At 36.3% G+C, this 26,839-nt stretch overlaps 1 long non-coding RNA gene across 9 annotated transcripts in view; it reads right to left on the reverse strand.

Moving 5' to 3' along the window:
• LOC147378299 (uncharacterized) overlaps positions 1-26,839 on the reverse strand; it is a 677,507-nt gene that overhangs the window by 144,677 nt on the left and 505,991 nt on the right. For 8 of the 9 annotated variants that reach the window (XR_015145843.1, XR_015145817.1, XR_015145811.1 and 5 more), the window contains one exon: positions 4,789-4,897. The exons of the other annotated variant lie outside the window; for it this stretch is intronic. This is a non-coding gene — a long non-coding RNA (uncharacterized LOC147378299). The remainder of the gene's footprint in view (positions 1-4,788; positions 4,898-26,839) is intronic. 9 annotated transcript variants of the gene reach the window in all.

Here is a 26,839-nt window from a genome sequence, read left to right on the forward strand (position 1 = left end):
AATTGTGTGGATAACTCGTAAAGCAAGGGTATCTTAACATTAGCTGAGACTGTTTTGGAGAAAACAGATGATAGTGAAAGAATCCATCCCCTGGTCAAGAAAATGGTTGCGCTTTAATACACTAATAAACGTGTTTTTAAATAAATATTAATGTGTTCATTAATATTGATGGCAGTGAGTGTTGTATGAAAGTTGAAAGAATGAAAGCTTTGCTTTGAGACTACACTTAAACATTCTCCCATGTGTCTTATATTGTGGAATTAAGAAACCATTGGCTATATCTTGATTTTGACCTCTTTTTTATTACTTTGCCTTATCATGCTTCCAAACTATTCCTGGTAATGCCTAGCTGTTTTCCTTAATATCTCAGTGGCAAATGCCTTTGCTATCCTTTCACACCCTTGTCAAACAAAAGTGGGAAAAGAAGAAAAAAAGATTTTAAAATATTCACGTACCACTCAGCTTTTCCAAGGTGATCCCTTTGAAGCTTAGCACCTTTAAAGTAACCAAAATCTACTGCTTAACTCCAGTTACATATTGGTTATGTGCCAGATGAGGCCCTACTTTGCTTTTCATGTCCACGTTACAGGATTGAGGCTGCAGAAGCAGCTGCACCCTGAGACATACGGCTCCCATAGCAGAAGAAAATGAGAGAGTCTGATTCACTTAATGGCTCCACTCAGATATGGAGTCAGCATTTCAACCTTTATCCCATTGACCAGATTAAATCAGATGGCTGTGTCTCATATCAATGGGTGAAAGATGGAAATGCCACCCAAGGACATTCACCTTCACTCATATGGCAATAGGAAGATATCTCAATCTCTTATGATGGGAAGCCAATAATTAGGAACAATAATACAACCTATTATATCTCACCCTTTTAATTATATGGCATTCATTCCTTTCTATCTCCATACAAAATAAACACATTCTACCCCAAAGAAGACATCTCAAAAAATCTCAACCAACCATGAAATTAGACTCCAGTCCAGGGTCCATGCTTATCTCTACATCATAACTGCGACTTCTCTTAAATTAGAGCTGTGTGAACCACAAAGACAAGTTATTTCCTCCATGCACACCAACTATTTAGTAGCAGAACAGGAGTGTATTGATCTCAATAAACATTGTGCTAGAAAAGGAGAATGGGAAGCATAAAATAACTGGTACATAAGAAGCCTGAAATTATTTCAGAAACATTTTGAGAGCTCACCTACTCTGGGGATAGGGAACCTTCCAGGATCAGCCCTCAGTTCTCCTGCATGATGATATCACCAAGTTCTCTTGGTTACAGTTCCACCTCAAAAAGGTAGAAAAAGATCCTTTCTTTTTCAACCTCCTTTGACACATCTAAAGAAAGTATTAAATTGCATACCCTCTCTGGAGGCTAACTAGCATTAACAGGTGTATCTTGCCCATAGAAGGTTGGGAGATCAAGTTCTCTTTAATTCTTATATTTTTGTTTTGGTATGTTTTGCCATATTTTGGATTATGGTCCAGTCAAGGAGTTCTTTCAGCCTCTAGAATATTTATGTATATGATCTTAATAAGCTCCATGTTCCACTAAAGATGTGTATGATTCCTTATGAGATGCACCTTTTTCTCCCTAGACTTTACTGTCAATACCTTGAGACTATTAAGCTTCAGCAGAGAACCTGTTGATTTGCTGTTTTTTGTCTTTTCTGTAAGCCACCTTGTCCAAATGGATAGATTTTATGAAAGCCAATTTAATCCCTTTATGGAGCTGGATCATAAAGAAGATCAAGTGCCGAAGAATTGATATTTTTGAATTGTGGTGCTGGAGAAGACTCTTGAGAGTCCCTTGGACAGCAAGGAGTTCAAACCAGTCAATCCTAAAGGAAATCAACCCTGAATACTCATTGGAAGGACTGATGCTGAAGCTGGAGCTCCAATACTTTGGCCACATGATTGGAGCCAACACATTGGAAAAGACCTTGATGCTGGGAAAGATTGAGGGCAGGAGGAGAAGGGGGCAACAGAGGATGAGATGGCTGGGTGGCATCACTGACTCAATGGACGTGAGTTTGAGCAAACTTAGGGAGATTGTGGAGGACAGGAATACAGCCAGCATGCTGCAGTTTATGGGATAGCAAAGAGTTGGAGAGGACTTAGTGTCTGAACAACAACATGGAGTTTAACTACAGCAAGTCACCAACTTTCTTAATTTGATCTTTGCCCTAGGCCAAACATATCGTTGTTATTCAAAGCATTTTTCAACTTTATATTTACTAGTTGAAGAAAATAAAACTGTAGCATCTTCAGAACCTGCAAATCTCTTTCATTATCCTTATATCTTAGTTGTCTAAGCTCTTTCTTTTAATAACTTTTTTTAATGCTGCTAAAAGCAACCAAGTAACTTCGTCACACTTTGTTTATCAACCTCTTCATCTAAAATTGCAAGTTAATTGTTATGATTATTGGGGGTAAAGATAGGGATAAGGGATAGTTAGGGAGTTTGGGATGGACATGTACACACTGCTGTACTTAAAAGGAATAACCAACAAGGACCTCTTGTTTAGCACGTGAAACTCTACTCAACGTTATATGGCAGGCTAGATGGGAAGGGAGTCTGGGGGAGAATGAATACATGTATATATATGGCTGAGTCCACTGTTTACCTGAAACTATTGCAACATTGTTATTTGGCTATACCTGAAAACAAAATAAAAAAATAAAATTGCAAATTTGTTAATATATTATCTGTCTTTCAAGTTATTGCATGAGACAGATTTACCAAATATACCACCACTCCACAAAGTTCCTTCTTTTTCCAGTCTCTTTTAAGAGTTTCTGCACTTCTAACCCTATAGCCCTGAAGCCAAAGCCACGTATTTTAGGAATCTTGCCATGGCTACATCCTGTCTATAGGTACCAATTTTTATATCAGTTATCTCTTTCTAGTAAGAGAAAACCAAACCAAACATGGTTAACAATGGAAAGATTGTGTGCTTGCATTGCATCGAATTCAGAAATCATCTCTGCTTCATTTGTCTTTCTTAAGAAAAGTCTAGGATGAAAGGAGCCATGTGAAGGAGTCACAGAGGCAGAAGGAACTGTCACCGTTATAGGCTTTGCCCCTCTCATGGCAGAAAGAAAATGAGATAACCTAATAGTTCTTAAAGCTTCAGCTCAGACACAATGCATGCCAATTCTGGTCACATTCAATTGGCTAAACTATTAATAAGTCACATGACCAAATCCCCCAAACGGTCCTTTTTGTTTAGATATAAGCAACTAATTTCAAATAGTAGTACAATCTATCATAGCTCATTGTTTCAAAATTATGTGAAACAGTGTTGACACTGGATCCTAAATTTCCAGGCAGGGTGAGTATGTGTATTTATATAATAAATAATATCAACCCTTTAAAAATATTACAATCAAGTTAAAAGCTTAATAAAAACATATTCTTATGTTTGTGAGGAAAAATCAATAATTAAAAAAACCCAACAAATTGTGAAATCAAATACAAAACCTGAGTGCTAGGTGATATTCTTGAAAGGGAATCAGTCATCATCTCACTTGCAATAGATTAAGTTTTATCATTATCATGTAAATATGCAGACATATATACAGTTGAAACTGTACAACTCTCTTTCAAAAAAAAAGAGAGACTCATTCAGAATGAACAAATTTAAAAACTCTGCACCTTTGGTGACAAAGTATGTGTGGATCTTGCATTTGGGGATTTAGTAATTAAATGATACATATAGAAGACTAAGAATTGATAAATAAAAAACATATTTTTCCTACAGAAAACCTTAAAAAATTCAAAATGTTCCAGATGTTTAAAAAAAATGCATATATTGTGTCTCCCAAACAGATGTGCCATAGACAGAGCATTCAGATCTGGATTAAATGAATCTTGTCCTAAGTAAAGGAACTGCAGAACTCTCGTTCCTGTACCAGCTGCCTCAGCCGTTAACAATATTAGCAGCTAATGGAAAAGGTGACTTAGATGCCTGAGCATGGGCGGAGCACCTGTGGGGTTTACTCCACTCTTGATAACCACCACTAAATATAGTCTTCACATATTTAACATAAACTGAATGTAGAATGCAACAAAAGAGCACACTCAATTATATCAAATTAGCATCTGAGTATATGTAATCACAGAGTTTAGACCAGAGTTATTAAGCTGTCCTTTGTAGCACAGTGACAACCATTGAGAATGATCCCACAGTATAACGTAAGGGGTTTTATGAATGCACAGTGGCATCCTTTATAATGTTTGGATGCTGACACTGGATTTTTACAGAATATTTCCACATATGCAGGCCTGCAAGGAAAGAATAGGCTTCATCTTTTCTAGAGTCCTTTCTGATAATTTAAAATGTTGCCGTCTGACAAAGTTTGTATTCTTAGGACAATTTTAGATTTAGAGGAATAGAAGCATCAATGGAGATGAAATTCACACCACCTGCATCTTCAAAGACAATAACAACAACAACACTCTAAAGATTCCAAAGTTAAAGTATTGGTAACCTCCACCAATTTTCCCCAAATGCCAAACAAAAAACTACATTTCAGGACAAAGGTAGCAGAAAGAGAAGGTATGTGACCACGAAGTCTGATTTGCTCTTTCAACCAACGAATGAAATAAATAGCTGCAACATTTAAGTGATGCTCCTCAAGGATGTCAAAATTCTCACCTGGACAGAGGCCCAATTCTAAACTCATTCACAGATTAAAGGAATTGATGGTTCCTCCTTCATCTTTAATAGGGTACAAAGGAAAGCCATGGCCAAGGGCTGCGAAACCCACCTGACATATTGATACTGATGATACATGCATTGTTCTTTTCTCTGCAGATTAGCCTCTTCTTTACAAAACTGCAAGTGCCTTGGGAGCTAAAGGCATTTTTCCAACATTGCTGCAAGACAGAAAAAACTTTGGAATCAGGCAAACTTGGCTCTGCATTTTGGCTCTTCCATTTACCAGTTATGACTTTTCTAGTTTCCTCCTCTGTGAATCGGATACAATCATTGTGTTGGATGTCTTTTTTCCCATTCTTACTCCACCTGTCTTTGCCCTCTGGGGCTGATCTTAAAGACTTGAATGTGGTCCTTTCCCTCTGGCTTCTGGTTACCTTTAACCACTGGGTCTTAGAGGTTGAGTGGCAGAGGGAAGTGCATGAGGAGTGCTTCATAGGGTCAAGAGGCCTGGTATATTTTGGCACCTGAAAGGTGTGTACCTCCACAACAGCCCTTTCTCTGTCTTTAAATTTGTCAACCACTCTCTCCTCTCATGGGCTTCCCTGGTGGCTCAGACTGTAAAGAATCTGCCTGCAATAAGGGAGACCTGGATTCAATCCCTGGGTTGTGAAAATCCCCTAGAGAAGGGAAAGGCTATCTACTCCAGTATTCTGGCCTGGAGAATTCCATGGACAGAGGAGTCTGGCAAGCTACAGTCCATGGGGTCACAAAGCGTCGGACACTACTGAGCCACTTTCACTTTTCTCTCGTCTCTAAAGACTAAGGATGGCAGAGCCACCCATGCCCTTGCAGAGTTTGGATTACCTAAATTCTGCCTGACCCTTTGAATTAATCTCTGTGTTAATTAATTGAATAATTTTAATTTAAATGTGGCATGTTTCCTTTGAAGATGCTGATAGAGCATTACATTCCTCCTGAGATCTTTTAAAGATACTAAATATTTGTATATGTTTTATCCTTAATACCTAGGACAATTATTGACATACATTGATTAATTTTTAATGAATCAGTTAATTAATCAATTAAACCAAGATTGGATAACATAGTTTGGTTTCAGAAATACCAGTAAAATATATATGCTAATGATGGATCCAAAGAACACGGATTTTCCTCCTAAAAAAATAATCATCTGCATGTATCCAATACATGCTTCACATCAAGAAGATTATCTATAGATTCTTAGATGAGCCATAAAGTCCAAGGTCTTTGTCATCTCTGTTTAATAAAATAGTCCAGAATTACTTGTGCAAAATTTACTAGAGAGTATTCTGCCTTTATTTAGAAAACTTACCAAAAGTAATAGAACATTATCAACATCAGTATTGAAAGTTCAAGTTCATATGGACAACCTGTGACTGATTCTCATAAACTTTGAGATCTGTGATATTTTATCCCAGTTTTAACTTAAGAGTCAGAGAACTTTGTCATTGCCATATTTAACTTCTAGTTTGAAAACCTTTTCTCAATTTCAAAAAATTACAAATTTGTTTCTACTCTGTTGTTTCCCTGGATAACCAGAGTTATTACATGATTTCTATCTTATCTTAATATCCTATAGTAGATGCTATGTTAGCTTACTATCAAAAAATTGACTAAGTGAAGTAAGCCAGACAGAAAAGATAAATATCATATGATATCACTTATATATGGAATCTTAAAAAGAATGATACAGATGAACTTATATACAAAACAGAAACAGATCATAGACATAGATAACAAACTTATGGCTACTAAAGCAGGAAGGGGTTAGAGAAATAAATTAGGAATTTTGGATTAATATATATAAAATAGATAACCAACAAGGACTTACTGTATAGCACAGATAACTATACTTGCTATTTTGCAATAATCTATAGGGAACAGAATCTGAAAAAGAATATATATATATATATACATATCACTTTGCTGTACATGTAAAACCAAAACATTATAAATCAACTACACTTGAAAAAAATAAGTAAGTAAATTGAAAAATAAAGAAAACTGAGAGTTGAGTATTGGAACTTCAGTTTTCAGTTTTTAGTATTGGAACTTTAGTTTTTAAAATTTATGTATAATAAAAACTCTTCTGTTAAAAGTAATCCAAATTTTTCACAAGACTTATAGCTCATTCTTTTTTTGTCATTCTGTAACTGCAAATGCATTATAGAAAAGTCAGTAAGATGATCCCTTTTTCTAATATATTTCATTATCTATTTTATAAGTCATTACATGGAAAAATTTTGTCCTAAAAAACCTTAAAGTCAAAGTGAGATATTAAAAACCCAAATAAATTATAAAATAATTACTTAAGTTATTTTTTAAAAGAAGTGATATCCTTAACTAATCATAAGATGACTTGGATCACAGATAAAAATTTTAGATAAATTCTATGTGAAAATATTTCATGACCACATATGAACTGAAAAAATCACTGAGATAATTGACTTGAGCTGAAAAAATTGAAATTTTATGTGTCAATAGACAGACCAATATTTAATACATAAATTTTGCCTTTCATTGATGGAGACCTCCACCTTCAGTATTGATATGTTCCCTTTTGTATGAAAACATGGTATCCATTGCTTGAAAGTTGGATGAAGTTCTTAAAAACAGAAGACATTTAATTCTATAAAAGCAACATCTCTTTAGCAGCACCTAGTCTTTCAAAATTTAAGAAAATATTCGAATTCGTCATATTATAATTGATGATCATTTTCATTGTTTATCAGCAATATGAGTCAATTTTTTTCTGATTATACCCCTTAGAACTTTAACTGAATCTCTGGGACAAAGTATCACCAATGAATTGTATAGAATCCACCAATCAATTTTTATTAATTTCTGGGTCGACTTTCTTGATAGTCTTTCACATTAGAAGAAACGAGCACTTTAAAACCATATACAGTGTTAAGAATATACAGTTGAAGAGGAAACAGTCTCTGTTTTTTAGGAGTAGATGACTTTATGCAGAAAAATTAAAGCAATCTCTATGATATAGGGCATGTGCTAATAAACGTATTAATTTTTTAATGGTGGCAGCAAATAAATTTTAATATTTGTTTTGAGAGAATAACATATTCAGGAGATGGCAGAGTTAAAGAGTCAATAGTTTTTCAAAAAAGTGAGATGCTTTACTGGAAAGGAAAATACAATAATCAAAGTCATAGAAGCTAAAAAATGTGTAGTATTAGAGAAACTCAACAAGCATTTGTTATTTACAGAATGTGTAATAGTAAAGTGGCAGAAATGTAGAACATTTGGTAAGGACTTTCAAAGGTTCACTAAAGAATTTTAATGTTATTTTCTAGGCAATAGGAAGTCATTTGAAGATTTTTGAGCGGAGAAGAAACAAAAGGCAAGTTCACAGAAAATATCACTAAGAAGAAAATTTATTAGAAGAGTATATTCAGTTCAGTTCAGTCACACAGTCATGTCCGACTCTTTGCGACCCCATGAACCACAGCATGCCAGGCCTCCCTGTCTATCACCAACTCCCAGAGCTTACCCAAACTCATGTCCATTGAGTCAGTGATGCCACCCAACCATCTCATCCTCTGTTGTTCCCTTCTCCTCCTGTCCTCAATCTTTCCCAGGATCAGGGTCTTTTCAAATGAGTGGAAAAGTAAACTCCTATAATAAATAGATCCCATAATACTGGCTCAAACACAGTAACATTTTCTTTCTTTTTCCTGTAACAGCACAGGGCAGGCATTCCTGATAGAGCTGAGGAATGGGAGAGGCTCTGCCACATTCACAGACACAGCCTATAGTGGCTCTTCCATCTTCAACAGGTGTCTTTCAAAGACAGAATAATCATCTCTTTCCATCTCCAGGGAAGGGGGAAGGGAAAGCAAGAATCAGAATGCAAAGGAATTTATATGGAAACAGATATGATAGTGGCAGGCATTGCACCTACAAGTATTCCATCCTAGAGTCACATCATCATGTGGCCTGTTTAACTAAAGAGGAGGCTGAAAATTCAGTTGTGTGGCTGGGCAGTTCCATCCCTGGGGCAAACCATGGAAGAAAAAGAGCGCAGATTATCCTGAACAACCAACAGGTGGCATTACAGATAATGTAATACTAGCATTCAGCTGTTAATACTAACAACTCTGCTTTTTACAGTAAAGTGAGCAAAAAGGGGCTTCCCACCTCTTTGGTGATTTCTTTTGATTTCTCTTATCCAATCGTTTTGTCAATAAAATTATCAACACTGCTTTCAATCTCAACTCTCCTGTACCCTCCACATTCCACCCAATCTCATGGTTAGAATAAAACTATACTGGCAATGATTTTTTTGGATATGACACTAGAAGCATAGCCAACAAGAACAAAAACAATCAAAATAATCAAAAATCTAAAAAGCCAGTGTGGAAAAATTAAAAACTGTATTTGTAAAATCTAATTGAAGAGAAAAACTTTGCAATTAGACACTCATTTCAAAGCTTAAATAATATTATTGTATTTACAAATATAACAAATTTTATTATTGTGCAAAATTATCCTGTATTCCCCTAAAAGGGTTATACATTGCAACCCATTCTAGCTGTTTGTAGAATATTCTTGTGGTTTGCCACATGGATATGGCATGGATATCAGGCTTACTCTGTGACTTTCTCTGATTAATAAAATATGAGGTGATTAGACAGAAGGATTTAAGAGTCCTATTAAGGAGTCCTGGGTTCGATCCCTGGGTTGGGAAGATCCCCTGGATAAGAAATAAACTACCCACTTTAGTATTCCTGGGCTTCCCTTATGGCTCTACTGGTAAAGAATCCACCTGCAATGAGGGAGACTTGGGTGTGATCCCTGAGTTAGGAAGATCCCCTGGAGAAGGAAAAGGCTACCCACTCTTTTGGCCAGAGAATTCCACGGACTGTTATAGTCCATGGGGTCACAAAGATTTGGACGGGACTGAGTGACTTTCACTTTCTTTTTTTCATATTGACATGTAAATTTTGCAATGTGAATCTCCTCATGGAAATAACCCAAACTTAAGATATCACTCTTTTGCTGAATAAACATCTCATTGACATAACATTACTATGATACATATTAAATAGAACAGAGATAGTTGATGACAGAAAAACATAAAAGATTTCTCAAAGGAAAGCACAGAAAGCATTCCTCATTATTTCTATTCTTTTTCAAATTCTACCGGCCTTAAAGATGAACCAAAGTCTGAATTTACTGTACCCTTGTCATTTACAGCCTGCCAGGGCTCTTCATATGCTGGTTTAATTGTGGTTTATTTTTCCCAGTGACTTAGCATTGCAGCATCATCGTTAGTTCGATTCACTGACTTTTTTTCTCCCTATTTTTCGTATCTCACCCTGTGTTAAGTATAACACAGACTCTACCAAATCTTTTCCCTCTGCAAATAGTTTGCAGCTCAGTCCCACTCAGGAATGGTTATTTTCGTGATCCTTGTAGTTTCTTCATCTTGTTTCTCATTAATTTCCTATCACTGACTCTTTTTGGTTTTCCTGCAGCAAATTAAGAAATGCAATGAAAATTATTTACTTCATGATTCTGCAAAGGAATACAGACTATCAGTCAACTTACTGTTATGGATGACTACTTCTTTTGAAAGAGGATAAATATCACTTTATCTGAAAGCATTTGAAAATATCACAAAACATCTAAAATACTCAGAACAATATAAGCAATATCTATGAATGAGAAGGTGCTATTAAATAAATCAGTAGCAGATATTTTTCAGATGGGGCATAGTACACAAGCTTATTATCTTATTGGAAGTCCTTTGCAGTTAATTACGGAGAAGGGAATGGGACCCCATTCCAGTACTCTTGCCTGGAAAATCCCATGGACGGTGGAGCCTGGTAGGCTGCAGTCCATGGGGTCGCTGAGAGTCGGACACGACTGAGCGACTTCACTTTCACTTTTCCCTTTCATGCATCAGAGAAGGAAATGGCAACCCACTCCAGTGTTCTTTCCTGGAGAATCCCAGGGACGGGGGAGCCTGGTGGGCTGCCGTCTATGGGGTCACACAGAGTCGGACACGACTGAAGCGACTTAGCAGCAGCAGCAGCAGCAGCAGCACTTAATTAATCTCATTTTAATGATCTTCAATTATCATTCTATCAAAGTCTATATGCTTTCTACTTAGGCACACTTTGCTAAGTGATAACACATTTATTGTTTTTGCCAAAATAATAAGACTTATACATTTAAAAATATATTTCTATAATAATGTATACGAAATAAAATTATATGGCTAAATACATATTCTTAAAAGAATTTTGGAATAGTACATATGAGAATGTTAAAAAGTGGCTGTGTTTGTAGAAAAGTTATATTTTATGCTTGTTTATATTTTCCAATATATTCTATAACAACTTTTACTTGTATGCAAAAATGTGCTTCTGATATTGCACTAACACAAGTTTGTTTTATCTCAGTTTATAACATTTGAGGAGTGTTGCTGTCCTACAACTATGTTTTATAAAATTTGTGTTTTACAACAATTTATGTTTTACAAGTCCTCATCATATTCCCTAAATGTTAAAACAGATTATTAGAAAAAAAAATGAAAGAAAGTTTTTTTCCCCCTTAACTTGGCAAGATTTGAGTTCTACCTAAATAATTATGCAAACAAAGAGGTTTCATTCACAACTTCTAAAACCGGACTTTTGAGGTAAGTCTTAACTGGTAAAAATAATATTTCATCCATAATCTAGATACTCCATTCCAGATTAATATATCCACCATCAATAATTTACCTTATTTACGTAAATAGTTCTATAATGCCCGTTGATAATTATCAACTCTTGCTTTTCTCTAGAGTATAATTTTTCACTAATTTTGTCACAGATCTAGTGATAAAACCTGATTATTTAGTTACAAATTGTTCAATATTCTAAGAAGCCTAAATCTTTTAACAATTTAATAATTATGCTAGCAACATGAGTTCACCATCAGTGTCATCTAAGCAACATTCTGTATTAAAAGCTTTAGCTCCCATTTTATTCTGGACAAGTAGAATATTACAGATGGGTTAATCCCTCTTCTTTGTGTATCATGTTAACTCCAATTGCTAATTTAAAAGAATAAAAGCTAACTGTCAGAAGTCATTATTTATACCCACTAATAGGGAGCAAAGTTTTATTTACCCTTTGAAATTATACAGACTTCCTTGAGAAGTCACACACGTGCACACACGCACGCACACACACACACAATCAAAAGAACGTGTCTCCCCCTGAAAATCTTATCTGATAATAAACTTTCCTAATATTTTCCTGCTAAAGATTAATAAACTTCTCTTGAAACTTATATCTAATTTATGTGACTTTAAGGGTCATGCTTTAATAACAATGATGAAACACGATTATTACTTCCTAATGCTGAAATTACAGTTTTTACATTGTAAATTTTTCCTGCTATGCGCCCTGTGGCACTAACATCTTTATCACTCCATGTGTTTCTAGTTTTAAAACCTTTACCCCTGCTGTTTGAAAAATATTTCTCATTTTCGTCCCCTATGGAGTACAGCAATCCCTAAAGGCAAAGCCATTACTGATTCCTCTGCCTCTCCCAAACACGTATTGAGATCACCAGTGCTGCTCCCACTGCCTCATTGGCTTTTGGTAAAGTATGCAAATGAGATGTTCAAAATACACACTTTTTGCAACTGTGCAAGTTCATACTGATTTATAAAATGGGCAAGCTATTAAAGTGACTGAAAATGTCAGCAAGATTTATGCATGGGTGACAAATTGTATTGGAAATGTTCATTTTTAACATGCTGCCCTAGGTTTTTTTTTTTTTTTTTAAAACAACTTAGATATTCCCTGTGATACATTTGTTTTAAGGCCATTTTTTCCCTCCCCAAACATACTTTTGACAGTGACTTTTTGACTGGAAAAATAAACAACGCTACTTCACAATCACACAATTGTATTTTACCACAGAGAGCAGTATTTGCAAGATAGAATAAATTTCCTTTTGACACCCATTTTCCCCACGTACCATTAGTTCACTATGGTTAAATAGTTTCCCTTTATAACAGATAACTTGAATTGCATACATAAATATTTCATCACTGAGATATAAAATTATGTAACTATCAAAAGAATTACCCAGTTACCTCTGAGGAAAATATTTCATTCATATTAAAATGCACAACCTAGGGAACAAAAGATAGGAGTGACAACTGGCATATGTCTTCTGGAGTTTATGATTCCATCTTTGGAAAATTTCATGTGAAAAATGGGCTAAGCAATATTCACATGGCTTTTCTCTGTTATTTGTGACTCTGTTCCAGTATTCTCCAGCTCTGTTTAGGATTTAACCAGGCAGATGCGGCATTCTTGTCAACCCAAGTGTGGTCTTTGGTCAGAGGTCTTGATATTTTATACCTCTGAATGACAGGCATTCATTCACTAAATGAAGCAAAGGAACAGAAAACATAATAATAAAGCCAGCTTACACAACACTGTTAAGAAATGAACTAGACCATACTGGCAGACTGCAAGACATATATACAAACAGAAAAATCATAAGTGTGATACAGCACTATAACAGAGGAATGGACTATAAAAGTCAAATGCAGTAAACGAAGAACTATCTATGATTAATTTTACAAAGAGCAGATCCTGTCAACAGTATTATGTAGTCTTTCTAGCTGGAAAAGTTTTGTATTAGAATTCTAATTCTACTTTTTATATTCAGATCAGTTTGTACCAATACTATTATTGCAACTGATTTTCCTAATTAGTTCATTAAGTTGCATAACAATTGGTTTACAACTAACAACTCTTCTCAATGTTAAAATGGTGAAGATAAAATTGATTTAAAACCCACTTCTGATCATTCATTCTTGCACGTCCGCACGTCCTGGTGTTTGATGAAGCCCTCCGTCTATGGCTGCCAGCCCCTCTGCCCCGTTTTCACGGAACTGCCATGGCTGTTTTTGCTTATTAAAAAGAGTTAGCATTCTGCACTGTACTGAAAAAATCCAAATGCTCTTAAAAAGAAAAAGAAACAACAAAAAACCATCTGCTTTTCATCAAGGGGCGCCATCTTATAGCTTAGACTAAAATGAAGGTTTTAAGATAAAGAAATAGAAGTTATGAATATGCAAAGATTTCTGAGGTAAAGATGCAGCTAGAAAACACTTGGAGAAATTATATATATATATATATATATATATATATATATATATATATATATGTCATTCTTTCTCCTAAAAAACTATTTCACTTTAATAAAATAAGTGCCAGTTGTCAGACATTATTGTTCAAATATTTTCTGCTTAATGGAGGTAAATAATGTTTTATGTTAATGCTGAAATAACTTCATGTTTCCCCCTAGATTTTTAACTTTGCTTCCATGACTATTAGACTCCATCAGTCTCTTTACAATAGTTGACTTTGCCTTCAAGTTATTATCAAGAAACATACATTCTTGATTGACAGTCGTTCCCACAGAAACAGCTTTACCCCAGAGGATACAAGTGGGAACAGTCAAAAAAGAGGAACAAAGAGTACATTTAAGAACATCTGGTATAACATTGAGAAAATCTGTCTATAAGACAAGCAAAGTCCATCTCCCTCCCTCATCCCTGCACTGAGATGCATTAGAGGAGTAATTTATGACAAGTGGTTCAATCAGAAATTTAACTCATAAAGCCTACAGTTAACAGGAAAAAAAGAAAGAAAGAAACACATATACTTGCTCATATATGCATATGTGTATAAAATATGACTATATGGATATGTTTAACAAGAGATTATTCTACAATCTCATTTGAGTTCGTTGTCATCCTTAGAGATTAAATAGAACAACATGAAATAAAAACTCTATGACACATGTTGAGTATAAAAGGGGGCTTCTGACTTTGCATTCAAGCTATTAATTACATCATCTAATACAGTTGGAAATGTCACTATTTTACTCACTGTGTTGACTCCCCATCCAGAAGGCTCATATTGATTTATTTCCCTAGTAATCACTTTTTATTTGCAGAGTTAGCTTTACTAAATCAAAAACAAACTGGTCTAGTTGAGGAAATACTAACTGAGCATCTAATAAATTGACCTAGGCTGTGGGAACACATGATTAAAAAGGCAGGCTTCCCACTTCTGAGATAGTAATGTGTAACAATGAATAGACTGCCTAGGCCATCACTTAAGATAAAGTTCCACTGCCAAAATGTTACTGCTAAGTGGCTTCAGTCGTATCCTACTCTGTGCGACCCCATAGATGGCAGCCCACCAGGCTCCACCGCCCCTGGGATTTTCCAGGCAAGTACACTGGAGTGGGCTGCCATTTCCTTCTCCAATGCAGGAAAGTGAAAAGTGAAATGAAGTCACTCAGTCATGTCAGACTCTTCCTGACCCCATGGACTGCAGCCCACCAGGCTCCTCTGTCCATGGGATTTTCCAGGCAAGAGTACTGGAGTGGGGTGCCATTGCCTTATCCTACTGCCAAAATAGCCACTGTTTATTAGGGGGTGAAATAGTAAGGGAGCTTACCAAGAGTTAGAGCTTTGGTGCTATCCTTTTCATATCCAAGTGTAGTCTTTTGTATAAACTGGGGGATCTCTAATGAAAAAATCTATTTTATATTTAGACTTCATATTTTTTTTCGTGTAACAAACTTCTACAGCTTATTCTCTAGCGATAGAGGCAAATTTTTAATTTCTGTATAAACTATTCCCAGATAAACAGGCCTTTTAACTAAGTCTCGCCCCCTAACACTTATATCATTCTCATTTATCTTTTGAAATCTCAGCCTTGATGTTATTGGATAGTAAAAAGGCTGCAACGGGACCCCTGTCAAAAGACAATTTTCTTCCTTGAATGATAAGCAATGGAACATGTAAGAACAAAAAGCCAACTGATTAATGGCATGCAATTCATCTACAATTATCTTGCCCATGTTACACAGTCATTGTATAGATTGGACTAGATCATTAAATTATGTGACAGCAATCAGCCATCTAACTTTAAAAGAGGTGGGAAGAGCCAATTTAAAAACTTAATATCTCAGGATGATACAGTAGCCTGAGAAAACCAGCCAATTTAGAGAAAATTACCATATGTACCAACCAGAATGATAGATGTGAGCCTTAGCTAAGCATTTGTCCCTGAACTGATGATGTTTGGAATTCAGTAAAGAACTCTGTGCTTCTTCAATATGTGTTCTATAATCACAGTGGTCCAGGGCAGCAAACACTTATAAGAATACAGACTTCAGGAGGATATATGTTTTCATGATAACTCTCTACTCTCTACAACTTTGCTGGGAATTTAGAATCATATTCTGAGATGTGAAGATCAAGATTGTCTAGTGTTTTTCCAAGCTCAATGCTTAGTTGTGCCTCTTATGTATTGTGTCTTTATTTGATATATGTACATATTAGATACACATTCTACAAAATCCATAGCATGAGGTTCTTTTTCAAAATGGGATCAAGGGGCTTCCCTTGGCTTAGTTGTGAAGAATTCACCTGCCAATGCAAGAGACAAGGGTTCAGTCCCTGATCTGGGTAGATCCCACATGCTATGGAGCAATTGAGCCCATCTGCCACAAATATTGAGTCTGTGCTCAGAAGCTACAACTACTGAGCCCATGTGCAGCAACTTATGAAGCCTTTGTATGCTAGAGTCCATGCTCTGCAACAAGAGAAGTCCTCACAATGGAAAGCCTGTGCATCGCAGAAGAGAGTAGCCTTCACTCTTCACAACTGGAGAAATAGCCTATGCAGTAATGAAGACCCAGCATAGCCAAATACATAAATAACAAGATAAGATCAAGAATTTTAAATAACAGTAGTAAGGTCCAAAGTGAATTGGATGGGGAACACATGTATACCTGTGGTGGATTCATTTTGATATTTGGCAAAACTAATACAATTATGTAAAGTTTAAAAATTAAATAAAATTTTAAAAAAATAATGTAACTATTTATTGGCTGGTGCCTCAGATGGTAAAGCATCTGCCTAAAATGCAGGAGACCCGGGTTCAATCCTTGGGTTGGGAAGATCCCCTGGAAAAGGAAATGTCAACCTGCTCCAGCATTCTTGCCTGAAAAATCTCATGGTTGGAGGAGTCTGATAGGTTACAGTCCATGGGGTCGCAAAGAGTCGAACACGGATAAGTGACTTCACTTTCACTTTTTCACTTTCATTTATTGGCAGACAGCAGATATGACAGTAGTCAAGTGAAATGTTAAGCAAGTAAAATATATGTACCCCATCTCATTCTTTCACATAAAAAACATTATCGAAAGCATAACGTTGTGCCAGACATCATAGTAGGTACTAGGGATTCAGAAAAATGGGGACCTAACAGACCTCAGAAACCAGGGGGGAGACAGAATCTGTCATTTCAGTTGACTCGGATAAATGCTTCACCATGGAAAAGAGCATAGTGGGAGCACCATGATGAAGGGAGCAAACTGCAGGGAAATCTAGCATAAGTTACCTTGACAAAGAATGCCATCGTGTCACATGAAGTATTATAAAAAAGTTCTTGCTAGGTTACAACAGTACGTGAGCCAAGAACTTCCGGATGTATAAGCTGGATTTACAAAAGGCAGAGGAACCAGAGATTAAATTGCCAACATCTGTTGGATCACAGAAAAAGCAAGGAAATTCCAGAAAAACATCTACTTCTGCTTCAACGACTAAGCTAAAGCCTTTGACTATGTGGATCACAACAAACTGCAGAAAATTCTTAGAGATGGGAATACCAGACCACCTTACCTGTCTCCTGAGAAACCTGTATACAGGTCAAGAAGCAACAGTTAGAACTGAACGTAGAAGAACAGACTGGTTCAAAATTGGGAAAGGAGTAGGTTGAGGCTGTATATTGTCACCCTGCTCATTTAACTTATATACAGAGTACACTGAACAAAACGCCAGGCTGGACGAAGCTCAGGCTGGAATCAAGATTGTAGGGAGAAATGTCAAGTACCTCAGATGTGCAGATGATACCACTCTAATGGCAGAAAGTGAAGAGTAACTAAAGAGCCTCTTGATGAAGGTGAAAGAGAAGAGTGAAAAAGCTGGCTTAAAACTCAGCATTCAAAAAACTGAGATCATGGCATCTGGTCCCATCACTTCATGGCAAATAGATGGGGAAAAAGTAGAAACAGTTACAGACTTTATTTTTGGGGGCTCCAAAATCATTGCAGACAGTGACAACAGCCATGAAATTAAAAGATGCTTGCTCCTTGAAAGAAAAGCCATGACCAACCTAGACAGCATATTAAAAAGCAGAGCCATCACTTTGCCAACAAAGATCTGTATTGTCAAAGCCATGGTTTTTACAGCAATCATGAATAGATGTGAGAGTTGGACCATAAACAAGGCTGAGTGCCAAAGAATTAATGCTTTCAAACTGTGAGTCTGGAGAAGACTCTTGAGAGTCCCTTGGACAGCAAGGAGATTAAACCAGTCAAACCTAAAAGAAATCAGTCCTGAATATTCATTGGAAGGACTGATGCTGAAGCTGGAGCTCCAATGATTTGGCCACCTGATGCAAACAGCCAATTTATTGGAAAAGATGCTTATACTGGGAAAGATTGAGGGCAGGAACAGAAGGAAGTGATAGAGGATGAGATGGTTGTATGGCATCATTTGTACAATGGACAGGAGCTTGAGCAAACTCCAGGAGATAGTGAAGGACAGGGAAGCCTGGCACGCTGCAATCCATGGGGTCACAGAGACTGACATAACTTAGTGAATTCACAACAAGATTCCATAGAGTAAAACAGGATATACTTCAATACATACTGTCATAGTCAGCCCAAGCTGCCGTAACAAAACTGGATGTTTTAAATAACAGAATTTATTGAGTTGACCAAAAACTCTGTTTGGGGTTTCCCAAAAGACATTATGGAGACCCCCAACCAAACTTTTTGCCAGATTACTATTTCTCACAGTACTAGAGGCTGGAAAGTTCAAGATCAAGGTAATGGATAATTTGGTTCCCTATTTCTGACTTACAGATGGATAATTTTTCACTGTTTCTTCACACAGTAGAGAGAGAGATAGAGTAAAAGCTAGCTCTGGTCTTTCTCTGTCCACTTCTGAGGATACTAATTCCATTGAGGGAGGCCCTTCTCTTATGATTTCATCTGGTGTGGGAGAAGGCAATGGCACCCCACTCCAGTACTCTTGCCTGGAAAATCTCATGGACGGAAGAGCCTGGTAGGCTGTAGTCCATGGGGTCACTAAGAGTTGGACACAACTGAGGGACTTCACTTTCACTTTTCACTTTCATGCATTGGAGAAGGAAATGGCAACCCACTCCAGTGTTCTTGCCTGGAGAATCCCAGGGACGGGGGAACCTGGTGGGCTGCCGTCTATGGGGTTGCACAGAGTCAGACATGACTGAAGCGACTTAGCAGCAGCAGCAGCAGTGCCATCTGTATCATATTGGGGGCTAGGGCTTCAACATGCACATTTTAGGGAGATGAAACCATTCAGTTCTTAACATTCGGTTTGTGTCATCTCACACAAACCTATCTTGTTTATATTAATGTATGATTATTTCTGTATATGTAAAATGACTACTTTTCCTTTGCTTCAAACATGCACTTGAATCTATTTTGAATGTCCACCATGAAATTATTACACTGAATTAATGGATGTCATAGAACTTCATGAGCAGTTTTTCAGGGTCAGCAAGTATTTGAGATTCCCACTGAGGCAGACATAAGTGCCCCAAGACCATCCAGACTGATGGCCAGTTTCTGCTTTATCCTGGTGAAAGCACATTGATTATTATGTGGTGTGAGTGGGACTTGAGCAAATGTGACTTTAAGTGGTATAATTTTATTCTGAATCACTTTGACAGTCTAAAGGAGAGACTTATATATTATGATATTTTTTCTTCTTTTACATTGAGAAAAAAATCTCTTTTTCTGCCTTGTGAGAATAAGTAGTTGATAACTGATTCAAAAATCACAGATGCTCTTTTTTCTATAATTGAAGAGAACCTCAAATCTAGAAGACAAACCAAATACAATAAGAAGATAACCCTATGAGTTTGTGGATGGTTCGCATTTGGGGCTGCACAGTAAGGGACACTTGTGGTCACCCATCTTTCTTTGAGTTTCATTGTTAAAACCTGTGTATCTTTATGTAGACACGCTCATGAAATAATTTAAGTAATCCATGAGACTGTGAGCCTAATATACTCCCATTTGTACCTACTGCTTTTTAATAAATTACATGGGGTGAATTTTTGGTCTAATCATAACACTGATAATAATGGTACTAATATTGTTCACAATTTATTAAGTCTTCATGTGTCAGTTATTTTTCTAAGTTTTTTTTATCACAATTATCTCACTTAGTTCTAACACTAATCTTATTTATTCTACTGAGGCACAGGTGAGCCAAGCAATTCACCTAAGGTCATAGACGTAAAAAGAGGAAAAAGTTTGAATTGGACACAGGCAATCTGATATCACAGTTAATTCCCAACTATTGAGCCACAGTAGGTGATGTACTTAGTTACTCAGTCATGTCTGACTCTTTGTGACCCAACAGATTGTAGCCTGCCAGGCTCCTCTGTCCACGGGGATTTTCCAGGCAAGAATACTAGAGTGGGTTGCCATGCTCTCCTCCAAGAGATCTACCCAACCCAGGAGATCTACCCAGCCCAGGTATCAAACCCAGGTCACCTACATTCCAGGAAAATTCTTTACCTTCTGAGCCACCAGGGAAGCCCATGAATACTGGAGTGGGTAGTCCATCCCTTCTCCAGGGGATCATCCCAACCCAGGAATCTAACTGAAGTCTCCTGCATTGCAGGAGGATTCTTTACCAGCTGAGCTACCAGGGAAGCCCAATGTAGGTTATAACTAACTCAAAATCATAGTTTTTTTTTTCTTTTTTTTTTAATGGAAAAGAATCAAGATTTACAAAACACACCAAACACAGTATGAAAATAACTCTATGAATCTTTGGATGATGCTCAAGCCATTACACAAAGTCTAAAGCTTTTACAATTTTGAGAATCCTCTTTAAGAAGGAAGCAAAATTAAGAATGCACATATATTTGCTTAGAATGAGAAAACACACCAAAATATCATTTTTAAAGCAGTTAAATAGAGTAATCATCACAAATACTTGAAAAATAATAATTGTATCAATTGGCTACCTGGTCCATCTCTAAAATCTTTTTCCCCTCCAATTTTTGTTCGTATATTCTTTGGCTCTTCATAGAACTATAATATCTTAATATTATCATTTATTATACAATGAAAAGATAATAAAATCTCCCTTATAGTATATCTGATTTTTTTTTTCTATATTGGTAGTTTAGAAGAGTTATTTTCAGGATCACAGGTCATTATTGATAAAAGTATGTGAACTATTAGCACTGTTGTCAAATTTGGGGAAACTTCTGTGAGATTCTTCTTTTTATTTATGAGCTGTAAATTTGAGAAAAAATTTTCACAATATAGCTTCTAATGTAGGAGATTCTGAACCTTGTTTCTCTTCCACCACAGACAGGTATCCTTCCAGTGCCAGGGCAGCACTGACCATGACCATTTTGCTATATGACCTCTGAACCCACACCTTTGGGACTTGATGAGTGGGGAGTAGGCACAGTGGATGAGACGCACACCTGGTGGCCATTCCCCACCAGGACGAATAGCAGAAACCAAACACACGAGTGTGCTATAGTAAGATTTAGCAAAGAAAACAGGGGGTGGCCAGTGAAGCTTGTAATTCATATGAATAGATAATTTTTTGGACATACTTACAACTGAATTATCTATTCATTATCTGAAATTAAAATTTACCTAATGTATTGAATTCTATCTGGAAATTCTGAAAAAGTGGTCGTGAAACACACAAACCTAACCCATTAAACTGAAATTAACGTATCACCAACTTAACTTCCCCTGAGTAAGAGCCCCAAACAGGATATGACTGCTGTAATACCATTTGATAAAGAGGGAGGGTCATACAGAGGAAATTGGAAGGAAAATAGGCAGGAGTTTTACCAAGTGTGGTTAAATCAACTAAACTACTTTTATAACTTTTGATCATAAACACAAATATAGGACCATATAAGCATGTTGTCAGAGCCCGTACCAGTACCAAGGATCCATGCAAGTGAAGAGCCCAAAAGCTTAGGTTAATTAATTTCAAAGTCAACCTGCCTCAGTTCATTGGATCTAAAAACAACTGTTATCCATGTCCATGTTCAATGACTATGCACTGAAACTACCCAGAAAATTCTACCAACTCAGCCTCTGAATTCTGAATTCTTTACACTCTGAACATTCATATATTCATATCATTGTACAGTACCTCGTGCTTAATTGATTATAACCAACGGCTTGGTTATTTTCTGTTTCCCAGCTAGTTATCAGCATTATCTCTCTCTCTTTCTCTCTCTGTCTATTCTATCTGCTACATGTTTTCACAACTAGATTTTATGTTCATGCAATGTATTGTGAAGGCTCCCCTTCTTCCCTCTTCTTACATGTTTTCTGAAAAAGTTAGTGAAAGGGTTAGTTGCTCAGTCATGTCTAACTCTTTGTGACCCCATGGACTATAGCCCTCCAGGCTCCTCTCTCCATGGGATTCTCCAGGCAAGAATATTGAAGTGGGTAGCCCTTACCTTTTTCAGGGGATCTTTCTGACCCAGGGACTGAACCTGGGTCTTCTGTATTGCAGGCAGATTCTTTACCATCTGAGCCACCATGGAAACCCCATATGCTTTCTACGGTTGCTCAAATAAGACTTAAATGATCAGAAAGGAAAAGAAATTAGTATAAGAATACATTGTGCAGTTTTTGTATAATTAGGGAGTAGTATAATAAAAGGCCATGGCTTCTTGTTTAGGAATATTGTTAGATATCTGTGTAGGTGATGAGCCCATCAGTCTGTGATCTTGGCGAGAGGCAATATAAAGACAGAATAGAATGATTCTACATTAGCGTAGGAAAAATCAGCCCAAGACAGAAAGAGTGTGATGATGAAAGAAGAAGATATACACAAGAACCAGGTATGAATGGAGAGTCTGAGTTTTTACATGAAGAGGTCAATGTAAGAGAGAAACAATCAGTGCAATGATTTCCAAGATGGGAAATGGTAATATATGTTTAGGTGTCACAATGCTTAATATTGAATTTTAAGAATTTGTTTTACCTCACTCAATTATAGTAACTCTTTCCTATTTAACATTCTTCAGTCAACATCAAGTACAAACAGTAAATTTAAGTTAGTGGTACATTAGTATATATATAGAGAGAGAGTGGGAAGGCAATGGCACCCCACTCCAGTACTCTTGCCTGGAAAATCCCATGGAAGGAAGAACCTGGTAGGCTGCAGTCCATGGGGTCGCTAAGAGTCTGGCACAACTGAGCCACTTCACTTTTACTTTTCATTTTCCTGCATTGGAGAAGGAAATGGCAACCCACTCCAGTGTTCTTGCCTGGAGAATCCCAGGGACGGGGGAGCCTGGTCGGCTGCTGTCTATGGGGTCGCACAGAGTCGGACACGACTGAAGCGACTTAGCAGCAGCAGCAGCAACAGTATATAGAGGGTGGGTAGTCTATTATAGGGCAAGTTAGCAAAATAAGAAAAACCTGATTTAATTGTAAAGTTGGTATATTCTCTGAAGCAGGCTAGATTTTGGACTCATAATGATTGAAATGTATAATATTTGAAATGTTGATCTGGAGTCAAAGTTTTTGAATATTTTTTAAAAAGAAAACTGGGTGCAAAGAGGTCATGAAGACATTTTCAAGTGGTCAACCCACCTCAGTTTACTGGATCTAAGAACAGCAGCTGTCAGTCTAGGCTGGACTTAGCAACTGTCCATTCTCCTTCCTACCTGCTCCAGCCTTTATCTTGTCCTTTATCCCTCATCCATCAATAACTTGAGTAGAGCAAAAATAACAAGGTATTTGCTAGCTGCATATGACTTCCAGCCATGTCTTCCACACAGTACATTCTTCTCCCAACCCTGCTCAGTATCTTCGGTTTCCTCACTGCCCTTTATTTATAGAACTTCCAGCTACATGCCCACCACAAGTAAAATGTCAGACAATGGAAAACATATCTCTCTGCAGCCCTTTGGCTGTAACATTAAAAAGAAAGCACCTTTAATTTATCATGTCTTCCTTGAGTGCCCACAGCTATTTCACTTTGTAGAGGCCTAAATCCTTGTATGGAGGGCTTGGAGCAAGGTGGCAAGATTATAAAATGAAGGGGTTGCACAGGGTGATCTCTGAGATCCCTTCCAGCTCTAGAATTCTGTACTGCTGTGACTCCAACCTCCACAGAGAAATACTCAGTTGAGTGCAGAAGGGGACAGCATGCTTTACCGGTATTCTGTATTAAGGCCAAGACCACCTGGCAGTCTGCATGCATGATTTCTGGCTAAATATTTTCAACCTAAGCTGCAATATACACTATATTATAATAATTCTAAAGATAAAGTGAAATTTATAGAAAAGTTAATTGTAATATTTAGTATCTATCCTTACCCTTGCTTGAGGGCTTTTAATTGAAGAGGTAAGGGCTAGTGTAAAAGGGAGATATGGAAGGGCTTCCTAAAAGCATTATGTGTAAAAAAGAACTTGAAAAAAATAAATATATTCCAAAGAGTAATTTTATATTTATTGCACTTAATTTAACAAATTATTGCAGGAAACACATAGACAGCATTTTCCCAGTAAAATTATTATACTTAAATGAACTTTTGACAATGTATTAATTACAAGGACATGACCACATTTATTCTGCTGATCCAGTAATTACACACATTAAAGAAATATTTATCCACAAACCATGCAGTGTACTTTAAAACAGCATTTATTGCCAAATTACATTTCCTGAATATCTGTGCCTTATTTCCAGTTACTAGCAATTTTTATTTTAATTTTAAGAGGAAGAAAGTGACAAGAAATTTGAAAAATACTGTATAAATAAATGCTTACTGATGTGAAAAGATTGAAATGTAGATGATTTTAATCATAGACCTCAGAAAGTAATTGTGAGGCACCTAAATTCATGTGTTTTAGACAGAAAGATAAGAACAATCACAGTATGTCAAGGTTCTTCTTTTTTCCCTATCTTTATAATGAATAAAAACATACCATAAACTTAAAACCAAAATGACTTCACACTAGATAATAATAGGAGGAAAATTAATATAAATGGTATCTGTCTGAAAGATGCAAATACACAGTTTATTTCAGAAAGCTTGAAAACTTCCATGAAATACTAGCAGTCATCTCCAATGCAATCAGCATAGTTCTACCTCTGTAACAATTCTCAGAAACTAACATGCTCCCTTTCACTCTGGATGTTATAAAAAGTAGCTGAAGAGAGAAAGATGTTCCTTCTCTAAGGTCTCACAGCTGGTGAGAGGCTGAGTAAAAATCTGAATTGAAGAACTAGCACACTCAACTTAACCAAAGATTACTTTTGCCCCCAGTGGCACATTTTATTAGACTTACCAAATAATAGAAACCAATTTCTATAGCAGGGCATTCAAAGCTCTAGTAGGAAATTAATTTCCTCATGTCTCTAGATGAGCACAGCATCTCCAGTGCTTTAACTGAGCATCCCAAACACAGCTCTTTGAGATTTTAAGCCATTCAGTTTTCTGGAAAAAAGTGCAGAACCTATCTTGAAGTTATGTTTCTTGTAAAAGGAGAACCTACATTATTTTCTAGTTCCTTTTTCCAGGTGAAAAAGGAGGAAATCTTACTAAAAGCTTAGCACATAGTGTGAAAAGTAATAACGATAATACTAATGATAATAATAAAAGGGAACAACTGGAATTCTATTTTGTGAATGTCTTCTTTGAACTAACATTTTACACATGTTAGGTCATATAATGCAATTTCTTAAAATGAGATTAACAGCAAAATATGCATCTAAATAAGATTTAAAGTAGTATAATGCATGTCATGACCTGATTAGATAGAGGGAATCCTTAAACCACAAAAACTACAATATATTGTTTTTTCCCCCACATTTAAACTTTCAGAAAATAAAATACATAATCAAATTGATGTATATACTTAATGTGTCAGTGTCTCCACTCCTAAAATCTCTATAGCAACTGCCAAAAGCAAGTAGCACATCTTAATACTGATAAAGTTAAGAGCTCTTCCTCAAACATTGAAAAGAGACAAGCATGCATAATTTTAGATGATGGGAATCATCATTTGAAATTACTAACCTTTAGACATAATGTGCCGGACTCTGTCAATGTACACAAATCTATCACCTTATTGGTTTGTAGTGGGACTGCATCAGAACATGGCAAAAGACAGAGTAAATACGAATGAGATGATTAAAAGGCCTATACCCAGCAGGACATCTTGGTTTTGATTATCTTTCTGCTCTGGGAGCACAGGTAAATTTGGGCTAGATGATCTTTAAAGTGTTTCTTAGCTCTAAATCCAACAAAGATATTTCATAAATTATAAAATATTGCTTAAATATAAGTATGCCTATCTTTTAAAAACTGACTTTTAGAGATATATGTTAAGAATAGCATTTGCTTTAAGCTGTATAGACAATTCTTGCATAAAATTTAATGTTTTATTAAAACACAGAAGTATGCACTTATAATTGCATGCCTTAAAAATACTTGTAGGTGTAAAACAGAAAGATTGTGCTTGCTTTGGGGAGAACAAAGTAGGGGAACAGAGAATAAAAGTAATATGACTCTCATGTCCGGAACTCTATTTATAAAGATTAGAACACTCTCACACATACCCACCACCACCAAATAAAATGAGAATGTCCTCACTGTATTTTTGCCTAAGCTACTATATAATCCTTTACCACTGTTGGCAGTGACTGAGAAATAATATGCATTAAAGAGTGTTAGATCAAATAGATAAATGTAGGTATGGCTAAAAAGGCAAATGAAAGATTAATACAAATTATGTTCATTTATTTTTAAATGCTTCATTTTAATAGCCTACTTTCTGCAAAATTATGCACAAATGAACACTCAGGGAAAAAGCAAAAGTTTAAAAGATGTTTTAGACTACTTCTTCTTCACATAACGAATTATACATGTATTGTTCCTGAATCACAACTACCAGTATTTTTGGCTTCCAAAGCACTTTGTGAAAAATTCAGTGATAAA

The sequence above is a fragment of the Bos grunniens genome, chromosome 2 (genome assembly GCF_055505025.1).
Source record: "Bos grunniens cultivar Pamir isolate PY7600 chromosome 2, Bosgru_T2T1.0, whole genome shotgun sequence".
Classification (NCBI taxonomy): Eukaryota; Metazoa; Chordata; class Mammalia; order Artiodactyla; family Bovidae; genus Bos; species Bos grunniens.